This window comes from Kogia breviceps, chromosome 19, assembly GCF_026419965.1.
Source record: "Kogia breviceps isolate mKogBre1 chromosome 19, mKogBre1 haplotype 1, whole genome shotgun sequence".
Lineage (NCBI taxonomy): Eukaryota > Metazoa > Chordata > Mammalia > Artiodactyla > Physeteridae > Kogia > Kogia breviceps.
The window spans coordinates 26,814,640-26,825,684 of NC_081328.1; positions in this window are offsets into that span (position 1 = coordinate 26,814,640).

Sequence of the window (11,045 nt, forward strand, 5' to 3'; positions counted from 1 at the left end):
ACTTCAGTCACAAAACACCCCAAAACAGCACCTGTAGACTATGTAGCTTTATGTGACCTCCTTGTCTACCATTCAAGGTAATCCAGTTGTCTTGATTCTTCCCTAGTATCCTGAACTCCTACATTAGCTGCCTTTTGGGAGGAATCTCAAACGTACAATGCCCAAAATAGATTTGAACATTTTTTCCAAGATCCTGATCTTCCAATACTCCAATCCATATATATATGCTCTATTTTTCTGGAGAACCCTGACTAATACATAGGGTGACATGTCCCATTTGCCTTCTTAATCCCCAAGGATGGGTAAGGATCAAGGGCAAGGATATTTATTGAGCCCCTATTCTGGTGGAGGGTAAAGGGTCTAAGTCAAATGGTTGAAAATCCTTTCGGCACATTTTTTCGGTTCCATGTCTCGGATGCATTCTTGCTCTTCTTTAGAAACCTCTTAAATTATGTCTCTTTCTTGGTGCACCCACACTGCTGATGTGTCAACAGGGCAAGGGGTTGCCATTCCTTCTTCAAGAGGGCAACATGGCGAGGTTCAGGGAATAAGGAGCTACTTAGATCTAAGTTACCAAGGCAAAAATATTCTTACAACTTAGTTCATGTTAATTAAATTATGTATACACAAAGGCAATATAAAATCCTTAAGGTACAATTTTAAAAGAAAATAGCCAGGATATCCCTGTTTTATACTATTGGGAATAATGTAACACATCACGAGCCTTTTTTGCTGAGTATATTGATTCTTTTGGTAATATTATCGATACACGAATTTGTGTCACATTCAACTATCAATGAGTTAGCTGCAAAATAATCAGCATGTGTTGGATTTAGGAATACTCCAGTGTTCCTGAGATGAACCAAGAGAGTGAACAGAAAACAATCTTTGAACAGCAGGAAATGGCATATATGGGACTAAAACATCTCAGTCCCAACGTCCTTTACTTGTCCAAATTTCCCTCCCTGAGGGGAAACAGGGGGAACCACCCAGCCCATGAGTGTATCTCAGGGAGGAAGCTGCCTTGTGAGGGTTCTTTGCTTGAAGCTATAGGTAACACTGATGTCCAGGGGACACAAAGAACAGAGAGTAAAGGTGGAAGCAAAGGTCAGATAAGGATAATAAGCCAGGTCACCAAAACTAATAAGGGTCCAAAACAGAGATAGAAGCCAAAGTAAAGACGGGGGTTGGAGAAACAAAGTGAGACGAGCAGGAGACCACGGGCCAAGGGCGGTTAGCAGCAGGGCGTACTTCGATGAATTTTTGGAAAGATCCTTTCACCACAGGTGGCCTTCATATAACCCTCCCCTCTCCCCCTGCACGATGTGTCACCAAGTCAGCCATATTGAAAGTTCCAGGGGCACGTTTTTTCTTTGACCATTTACTCATTTCATTAAATTCCTTCCCCTTTCAGGGTCGTGCAGAGATATAGGTTCTCAGGGGTGGGGTCTGAAGGAACTTTATCACTCAGCTAGCAGCTTGGCTACTAGTAGGCAGGATCAGATATCGAGCAGCAACTATTCAGCTATAGATACTGGCTTCCTGTGTTTGGAAAAGGTAAGGAAATTGTTCATTCATTCTACAAATATTTGTGGAGGATGCAAAAATGGAAAAGGGCCTTGATGGAAGTTCAGATAAAATGCTGGGGGAATTTAGAGGAGGAAGCTGGCATATGAGCAGGGACTAAAACCCACCCAAGCTCCTGTGTGTGTGTATGTTTTCAATTCCTTCTTATAGGACTGACATTTGCATTGATCACACCATATTATAATTATCCAGTTGCTTCTCTACCTCCTCCAATTAAACTAAATGCTTCCAAAGGACATGGACTGAACTTTATCATTGATAATCTGTGGCTAATAGTAGTACACATTTAATAAATATTCATCAAATTTTAATTTACTTTAAATTAATAATCAGGCACAGAGTTTGGGAGTCATGATTCTGATTAGAAAACCCAGCTCTATAATTTTCAGTTCATTGTTTAAGACTCTCTATACAAAGATAGAGCTTGTTAAAAGTTTATGTTATCTTTCTGAGCAGAGTTTACACGATGGCTTTCTTGAACTTCCTATAGAATTGAAAACAGTGTCACACACATGGGGAAAATTTTTAAAAAAGCATTTGCTCAGAATAACCAAATGATTCTACTTACAGCAAAATACAAATTAATGTGACTTCAGAAAAGTTTATCATCATACTCTTGTGATTTTTTTCATCATATTCTCTAATCCCTAACAAAGAAAACAGAGCACATGTGGACTGTGTCTACACAACATTTCCCATTAGCTTTATTTGACAAAGATGTAAATACTACATGGGCCATCTATACATGAGAACCATATGTCCTATTTGCATTTGGATTTTTCCAGTAGAAATAAACCATGAAGCCCTAAGAAATGCATGAAGCCCTACCAAATGCAAAGGTGAGAGTATCCACTTGAAGGTTTATAAATAGCAATGAAGAAGGGTTAGGCAGCTAAGGGTAGGGCTAGAAGGATCTGGAGGATGTGAAAGCCATAAGGAGTTGGAGTCAAAAGAACCCAATTTCACTTAACACGCTTGAGATAATCTCATGTACCAGTTGTTGAAAATGCAACTTCTGCACTCATTATGCCATCTAATCTTCACAGTAGCCATATAGAGAACTAATGAGCTCCATTCTGCAGGTAAGGAAGAGGCTAAGCTAACTTGCCCATGCACCCACAGCTAGGAAATCTGCATCAGGGCTCAAGCCCAGGTCTTGTAACTCCCTGACCAATGCTCTAAAGCAGACAAGGCAGTGAGGAGCAGGCAGGTCCCCTGGTGTCAATAACAAGACTCCAGAGTCAGCAAGACCAGCTCAACTGGCAAGAATTGCCAAGTAAGTGGAGCTTGTTAAAGGGCCTGTTAAAAGAGAGTATCCAGGACTCATAGATATTAAGTCCTTGAGGTCTTTAGGTAAACCTTAAACCCTGAACACTAGGCAGAGCAGGGGTTGCCATGGTCCTGGTGAAGTCATGACAGGAGTTTACCCTCTGGAGTCCTGGTCATTTTGGTTCAGTACAAGTGACAAGTCCAGACACAGAGGATTTGATCCTTAAGTTAAAAAGACCCACCCTCCAAGGCAAACTCAAATGACACGGTCTATCCTGCTATGCCTACAGATTTAGAAGGAGTACATTTTCGCTAGCTCATAAAGAGTTGTGCCCTCTTGAGCAGAAAGAGTTAATCTTTGGGGAATGAGCTGGGAGGCTGAGCTGGTTAGGTTGTGAAAAAAAAAAAAAGAAACAGCCTTAAGTTCACTGAAATGGAGAAAGGGCCTGTGAGTCTCTGTTGTTTAGCGCTGGGCCAGGAAATAGTTTATTGTACAGCATTCAATAAGCATTTTCTTCGAAGGAAGTGTGCTGTAAATGCATCAAATGACAGTGATGGGTCTCTGGGGAGAGAAGCGTTGTGCTTAGAATGTGTTACTTGAAAAATTGAGGAATCGAAGGCAAACGTCTCAATCACATAGACCTAGAGCTGTCCTGACTCTACTTGGATAAGGATATATCAAGAATAATACTTCCTTGGATTTGTGTGGTTCTTTATATGTCTTCCAGGTACATTCATACTCACTACTGTTCTTGATCACTCTTGTTACTTGAGAAAGGTGAAGTATCATTCTCCCTTCCCCATTCCTTTTAGATAAAAGAACATGGGCTTTTTAAGTAAAAGAACAGAAAGGAGAATGACTTACCAACTGGACCAACATGAGGGGTTGGCTGCTGCCCATCAATGTCATCACCATTATCACCATCATCATTATCATCGTCATCCTCACCATCACCAGCATCTCTTTACTGACCACTCCACATTCAGCGCCAAGCATCCTGCTAAGCACTTGATCAATATTATCTTATTATCTTACCTCAGTTCTGTGAGGTAGGTACTATTATGATCTCCATTTGAGTAAGAGAAAAACCTGAGGTTTACAAAGGTGAAGTATCTTTCAAGGTTCCCTCAGCAGGAAGGGACAGAGCTGGGATTGAAGCCCCACAGCCTGCTTTCAGATCTATACTCCCAAATCACTGTTCCACTACGCCTCTCTTCCTCCACTTGGTATAGGTAGGGGCTATGATGCTCCTTGTTTTCCTCAAGAAAACTGAAGCACAGAAAGATGAATAATTTGCCCAAGGTTACAGAAGGAATAAAAGATGGAGGCTAGCAACAAGCAGCTCTGTTCTAGAGGTACAGCTAAGACACCAAGAAGGAGTATAAGCAGGGTGATAAAATGCACGTGTTGTATGCAGGCTGGAGGTGCCTTCTAGGAAACAGCTGAGGAAAGACAGGACAATGACAGTCAGGCAACTGGGAACAAATGGATACCTTTATAAAGGCCATCACAAACCTTTCTGTAGCCTGAGAGGATGGAGCGAGAACCAATATACAGTAGCTGAAAGAAACAATTGTCAGAGGCATGCCATGTGTGACTTGGGGGCATTTGAAGGGAAAGGATGAGTGACTGCAACTGTAGGATGTCAGGAACATGCATTCAAAGGCACTGTGCTAGAACCCCCAGAGCAAGCACTGATACATTTACTACTGTCCTGTCCAGGAGTCCAGCCCCCATTCCCCAAAATGACACGTGTAATGCTCTCTTTTAAACTTGAGTGTCACAAGAAAGTAGCCCACAGTCTTTCCTAGGACATATCCCATCCCTTTCAGCTACATCATTCACACAGCAGAGATCCAGAATTCTGAATGGAGGACCCCAGTCCAGGTCACAAGGTGACTGTCACAGAGTACGGAAATATATTACTTGTTAGGAATATGCTGAGCTCACACTGACGGACAGCCTTAATCTTCAGTCTCTTCCTCCAAGGCTATATTTCTCCTGGGGGAGCATGCCATCCTTATCCTGACAAAGTATCCCAAGTGTGAGGTGAAGACAGACTACAGCCCTCTAGCTGCCATCTATTTGAAACTGACCACCTATTTATTTGAACAAGAAGTCCAGTTCTTTTTTTCCCTCAACATCTTTATTGGAGTATAATTGCTTTACAATGGTGTGTTAGTTTCTGCTGTATAACAAAATGAATCAGCTATATATATACATATTTCCCCATATCCTCTCCCTCTTGCGCCTCCCTCCCACCCTCACCTCAGTGTTTTGAGTCCAGTTCTTTTTCCCTGAACCAATGATGCAAATGTTTTCCAAAATTTAAACACCATTGTATTATTTAATAAACCAAAATAAGCTTATTTCTCTCCTAATTTATGCCTGATGATCATTTAAGGATAGGTAGAAAATATATACATAATCTAATTCTGAAATCAGAAGGAAATAAAAAAATTAAATTGTAGAAAAATAACAATAATACCACCATATTTTAGCTGATATGTTTCTAGGCTAACTAACTGAGCTGAATGTGGAATAGACACAGACGTCAACGGAAGAGGAGATCGGCTATCCCATCTGAGCTACTTATTAGCTGTGTGACCCTGGGCAAGTCACTTTTCTGAATCTGTTTCCTCATCTATAAAATTGAAGGCAGTAAATACTGAGTTTACAGTACTGCTCTAATTACTACTTTTACAATGTGAACCATATGCTTGGCATCTTATCTGAACTTCTCCCATGCTATAATCATTTTGCTTTTATAATCATTAGCGTTTTTATAGTATCATCTCCTATTTAGGCCAAATTAACTTAATTGCTTACTCCTTTACAGAGGGATTCACACACATTCAATCAATTGAATCTCACAGCAACCCTGGAAGATAGACCAGGTAGGTATTATCCAATTTTGAAACAAGTAAGTGAGGTTAAAGGAGATTTCAATGATTCCCCCTGAGCTCACAGGGCTAGAATGTGGTGGAAGGGAATACAAACCTGGCACTTCTGATTTATAGAGGTTGTGTTCTCAGGGCAAACACTGCCTAAATACAAGGGCATATATGTGCAGCAACACAGGACTGTTACATCATCCTTGAATCCACTTCCCTTTCCACCCCTACTCCCAAGGGCTAGAACCATCCTTTATGTATGGTAGGCTCTCCACACATACTTGCTGAATTCATTTATTCACTCAGTCATTCAATATCTGCACACTATGCACTCTGCTGGGTGCTATAATGAAAAATACAGACTTGATTATGCCTACAAGGAACTTATAATACAGTAGAGGGAGGGAGGGAGGAGAAGCAATCCACTTATGGATAGATATTCTTTATTTTTCAATCTGGATAAAATACAAAGGGTTTAGGTCCAAGCCAGGTCATTCTCCATGGTAGTGTCCAGAAAGTTCTTGGTCCCAGCCTGAGAGTAATATTTTAAACCATACTGTAAAGATTTCCTAAAGGTGGCTGGTTGCAATGTTCTGGATTGCTGAGGGGGATGTGAAGGTGTATCTCACCCACTGCCCAAGGTCACATGAGGGATTTTGGTGAAGTCATGGGAGGCTTGCTAGCTGCATTTTCTGTTACTTTTCTTCATCTAGATGAGAGAAGTGTTTATTTAAGAATGTTCTCCCTGCCCTTGGCTTAGAAGCAAGCCATAAATTTTACAATTCTCATAGAAGACTTCATAGTTTTTGTGACCCTTCTCTTTGGTATAAACTCATGGACACTTTCTCTGAAAATTAGCCCTGAGTTATGCATTAATATTTCCAATTACATTGCAGTTACATAAAATCTAGCAACAACTCTGAAGAATTATCTTTTGGGCATGGAGATCCTGTGCAATAGCAAGGGAAGGGAAGAGAAATCACATTTTTGAGCCCTTCCTTACAGCAGGACCTCTGGCCACCTCTCTTTTCTTCACTGTTTTATGTTCAGTCCAGGCAATAGCAGCCCTCAGTAAACAAATGTTGAACAAATGTACCGATAAATGATGATAAGGCATTTACCATGACTTTGCTCATTTTACTGAAATTCCCCGATTACCAATTAGGAATTTAATTTCTTATATTTCATGAAAATATTTATAAAATTGAGTTCTCCTTTATGCAGAATGTGTTTTTAAAATTGCTGAATTCCAATCTTTTTAAAAATTTCCTGTTTTTCTGATAACAGGCATTGATAAGAATTTATTTCTTCCAGATATACTCACTGTAGCACACTTGTAAACATTATGTGTCTAATCAGTAGGCAGAAAAATAGTAAAGAGGCTTCCAAGAATTTAGTGCTTGTGTAGCTGTGTTATAGATAAATAATTCATGCTGTTTATACTTTCTACTGATGGTATATAAACCTAGAGCAGTGATTGTGGACATGAAAAATTGCTGGGCCAGTCTTGTAGGCTTTGCAAGGTCATATTTCCATTTTCTACTATATCCTCTCAGAAAAAAAATTCTATTGATCACTACTGGAAATTAGTTACTCTTGTTAATGTAAATTGCATGATCAAATCCTTAAACAATTTTCACGAATAAAGGATATAATGGCAACCAACACCAAAAGATTTATGAGCTATAACTCATTTTGTTTCTTTACTAGGTTTCTAAGAAAAATCTACGAGAAGGAAATTTTTTAAAAGATCATTGAGTTCTAAGATCCTTCTGTCTTGACTCATTCTCTGAATCAGTGTTTCTTTCTTTTTTTGTTGTTGTAGTTCCTTTTTTTTTGTTTTTTTTTCCTTATAAACTTTATTTATTGCCCTACTATTTAGAGGTTGCTCTCAGTTTTACTATTACTGCTGATACAGGGTCTTTTTCACACACACACACACACACACACCAAGCATTGTAAATGGATGACCACAACAAAAGCAACAATGATTGCAATTACCAAACACAAAACACACTCATACTATGTCATAATATTGACATTCAGTCCAGTAATCCTCCACTGTAACAGCTTCTTTACTTTGCAGTGAAAATTGATTTGTATATTTTTTGCCTCTGAGTCCTTGTGGGATTTTTTTTTATTCAAACAGAAAGTAACAAAAATTATAATCATCTGCATCAGTTCACTCAGTCCCATGTAATTAATTTTTTTCATCTTGATTTTTGTTAGCACTTTCATGAGTTCATCAGTTTTCCATTAGAGTTCTGAAAATGCTTATTCATTCAGTTCAGCAGTATAGTCAGTTACCAGAAAACTGTATGTGTCAGAGTCTTTCCCATGAATTCCTTGAAGATGAAACACTTTTATAGGAACATATTTGCAAAAGCATCAGAGTACACCCAGAACTGTCTGTAAATAACAAAAGGCTTAAAAATGACCACGGTTAAAGATTTGATGAAAGTTCATACTAATGCAATTGATGAGGAAATTTAGTAATTTCTGAGATATACATTTTAAAGTAATAACGAGAATTATGACTTATATACCAGAACATATAAGATTTTTAGAAATTTCGTGTAATGTCTGAAGCATTTATATTAACATATTTCCATACAAATAACCCAAAGAAAATTTAGTATTAGTTGTTTTTTTTTGTTTCTTTGTTATTTTATACTGCAGGTTCTTATTAGTCATCAATTTTTTTCACATCAGTGTATACATGCCAATCCCAATCACCCAATTCAGCACACCACCATCTCCACCCCACCGTGGTTTTCCCGCCTTGGTGTCCATACGTTTGTTCTCTACATCTGTGTCTCAACTTCTGCCCTGCAAACCGGTTCATCTGTACCAGTTTTCTAGGTTCCACATACATGCATTATTATACGATATTTGTTTTTCTCTTTCTGACTTACTTCACTCTGTATGACAGTCTCTAGATCCATCCACGTCTCAACAAATGACACAGTATCGTTCTTTCTATGGCTGAGTAATATTCCATTGTATATATGTACCACTCTTCTTTATCCATCTGTCTTTCGATGGGCATTTAGGTTGCTTCCATGACCTGGCTATTGTAAATAGTGCTGCAATGAATATTGGGGTGCGTGTGTCTTTTTGAATTATGGTTTCTTCTGGGTATATGCCCAATAGTGGGACTGCTGAGTCATATGGTAACTCTATTTTTAGTTTTTTAAGGAACCTCCATACTATTCTCCATAGTGGCTGTATCAATTTTCATTCCCACCAACAGTGCAAGAGGGTTCCCTTTTCCCCACATCCTCTCCAGCATTTGTTGTTTGTAGATTTTCTGATGATGCCCATTCTAACTGATGTGAGGTGATACCTCATTGTAGTTTTGATTTGCATTTCTCTAATAATTAGTGATGTTGAGCAGCTTTACATGTGCTTCTTGGACATCTGTATATCTTCTTAGGAGAATTGTCTATTTAGGTCTTCTGCCCATTTTTGGATTGCATTGTTTATTTCTTTAATATTGAGCTGCATGAGCTGTTTATATATTTTGGAAATTAATCCTTTGTCCGTTGATTCATTTGCAAATATTTTCTCCCATTCAGAGGGTTATCTTTTCATCTTGTTTATGGTTTCCTTTGCTGTGCAAAAGCTTTGAAGTTTCATTAGGTCCCATTTGTTTATTTATATTTCCATTACTCTAGGAGGTGGATCAAAAAAGATCTTGCTGTGATTTATGTAAAAGAGTGTTCTTCATAAGGTTTCCTCTAAGAGTTTTATAGTGTCCATGCTTACATTTAGGTCTCGAATCCATTTTGAGTTTATTTTTGTGTATGGTGTTAGGGAGTGTTCTAATTTCATTCTTTTACATGTAGCAGTCCAGTTTTACCATCACCACTTATTGAAGAGACTGTCTTTTCGCCACTGTATATATTTGTCATAGATTAGTTGACCATAGGTGCGTGGGTTTCTATCTGGGCTTTCTATCTTGTTCCATTGATCCAAGTTTCTGTTTTTGTGCCAGTACCACATTGTCTTGATTACTGTAGCTTTGTAGTATAGTCTGAAGTCAGGGAGTCTGATTCCTCCACCTCCATTTTTTTCCCTCAAGACTGCTTTGGCTATTTGGGGTCTTTTGTGTCTCCATACAAATTTTAAGATGATTTGTTCTAGTTCCATAAAAAGTGCCATTGGTAATTTGATAGGGATTGTATTGAATCTGTAGAATGTTTGGGTAGTATAGTCATTTTCACAATATTGATTCTTCCAATTGAAGAACATGGAATATCTCTCCATGTGTTGGTATCATCTTTAATTTCTTTCATCAGTGTCTTATAGTTTTCTGCATACAGGTCTTTTGTCTCATTAGGTAGGTTTATTCCTAGATATTTTGTTCTTTTGTTGCAGTGGTAAATGGGAGTGTTTCCATAATTTCTCTTTCAGATTTTTCATCATTAGTGTACAGGAATGCAAGAGATTTCTGGGCATTAATTTTGTATCCTGCAACTTTACCAAATTCATTGATTAGCTCTAGTAGTTTTCTGGTGGCATCTTTAGGATTCTCTATGTATAGTATCATGTCATCTGCAAAGAGTGACAATTTTACTTCTTCTTTTCCAATTTGTATTCCTTTTATTTCTTTTTCTTCTATGATTGCTGTGGTTAGGACTTCCAAAACTATTTTGAATAATAGTGGTGAGAGTGGACATCCTTGTCTAGTTCCTGATCTTAGAGGAAATGTTTTCAGTTTTTCACCATTGAGAATGATGTTTGCTGTGGATTTGTTGTATATGGCCTTTATTATGTTGAGGTAGGTTTGCTCTATGCCCACTTTCTGGAGAGTTTTTATCATAAATGGGTGTTGAATTTTGTCAAAAGCTTTTTCTGCATGTATTGAGATGATCATATGGTTTTTATTCTTCAATTTGTTAATATGGTGTATCACGTTGATTGATTTGCATATATTGAAGAATCCTTGCATGCCTGGGATAAATCTCACTTGATAGTGGTGTATGACCCTTTTAATGTGTTGTTGGATTCTGTTTGCTAGTGTTTTGTTAAGAATTTTTGCATCTATATTCATCAGTGATATTGGTCTGTAATTTTCTTTTTTTTATAGTATCTTTGTCTGGTTTTGGTAGTAAGGTGATGGTGGCCTAATAGAATGAGTTTGGGAGTGCTCCTTCCTCTGCAATTTTTTGGAAGAGTTTGAGAAGGATGGGTGTTAGCTCTTCTCTAAATGTTTGATCAAATTCACCTGTGAAGCCATCTGGTCCTGGACTTTTGTTTGTTGGAAGATTTTTAATCACAGCTTCAATTTC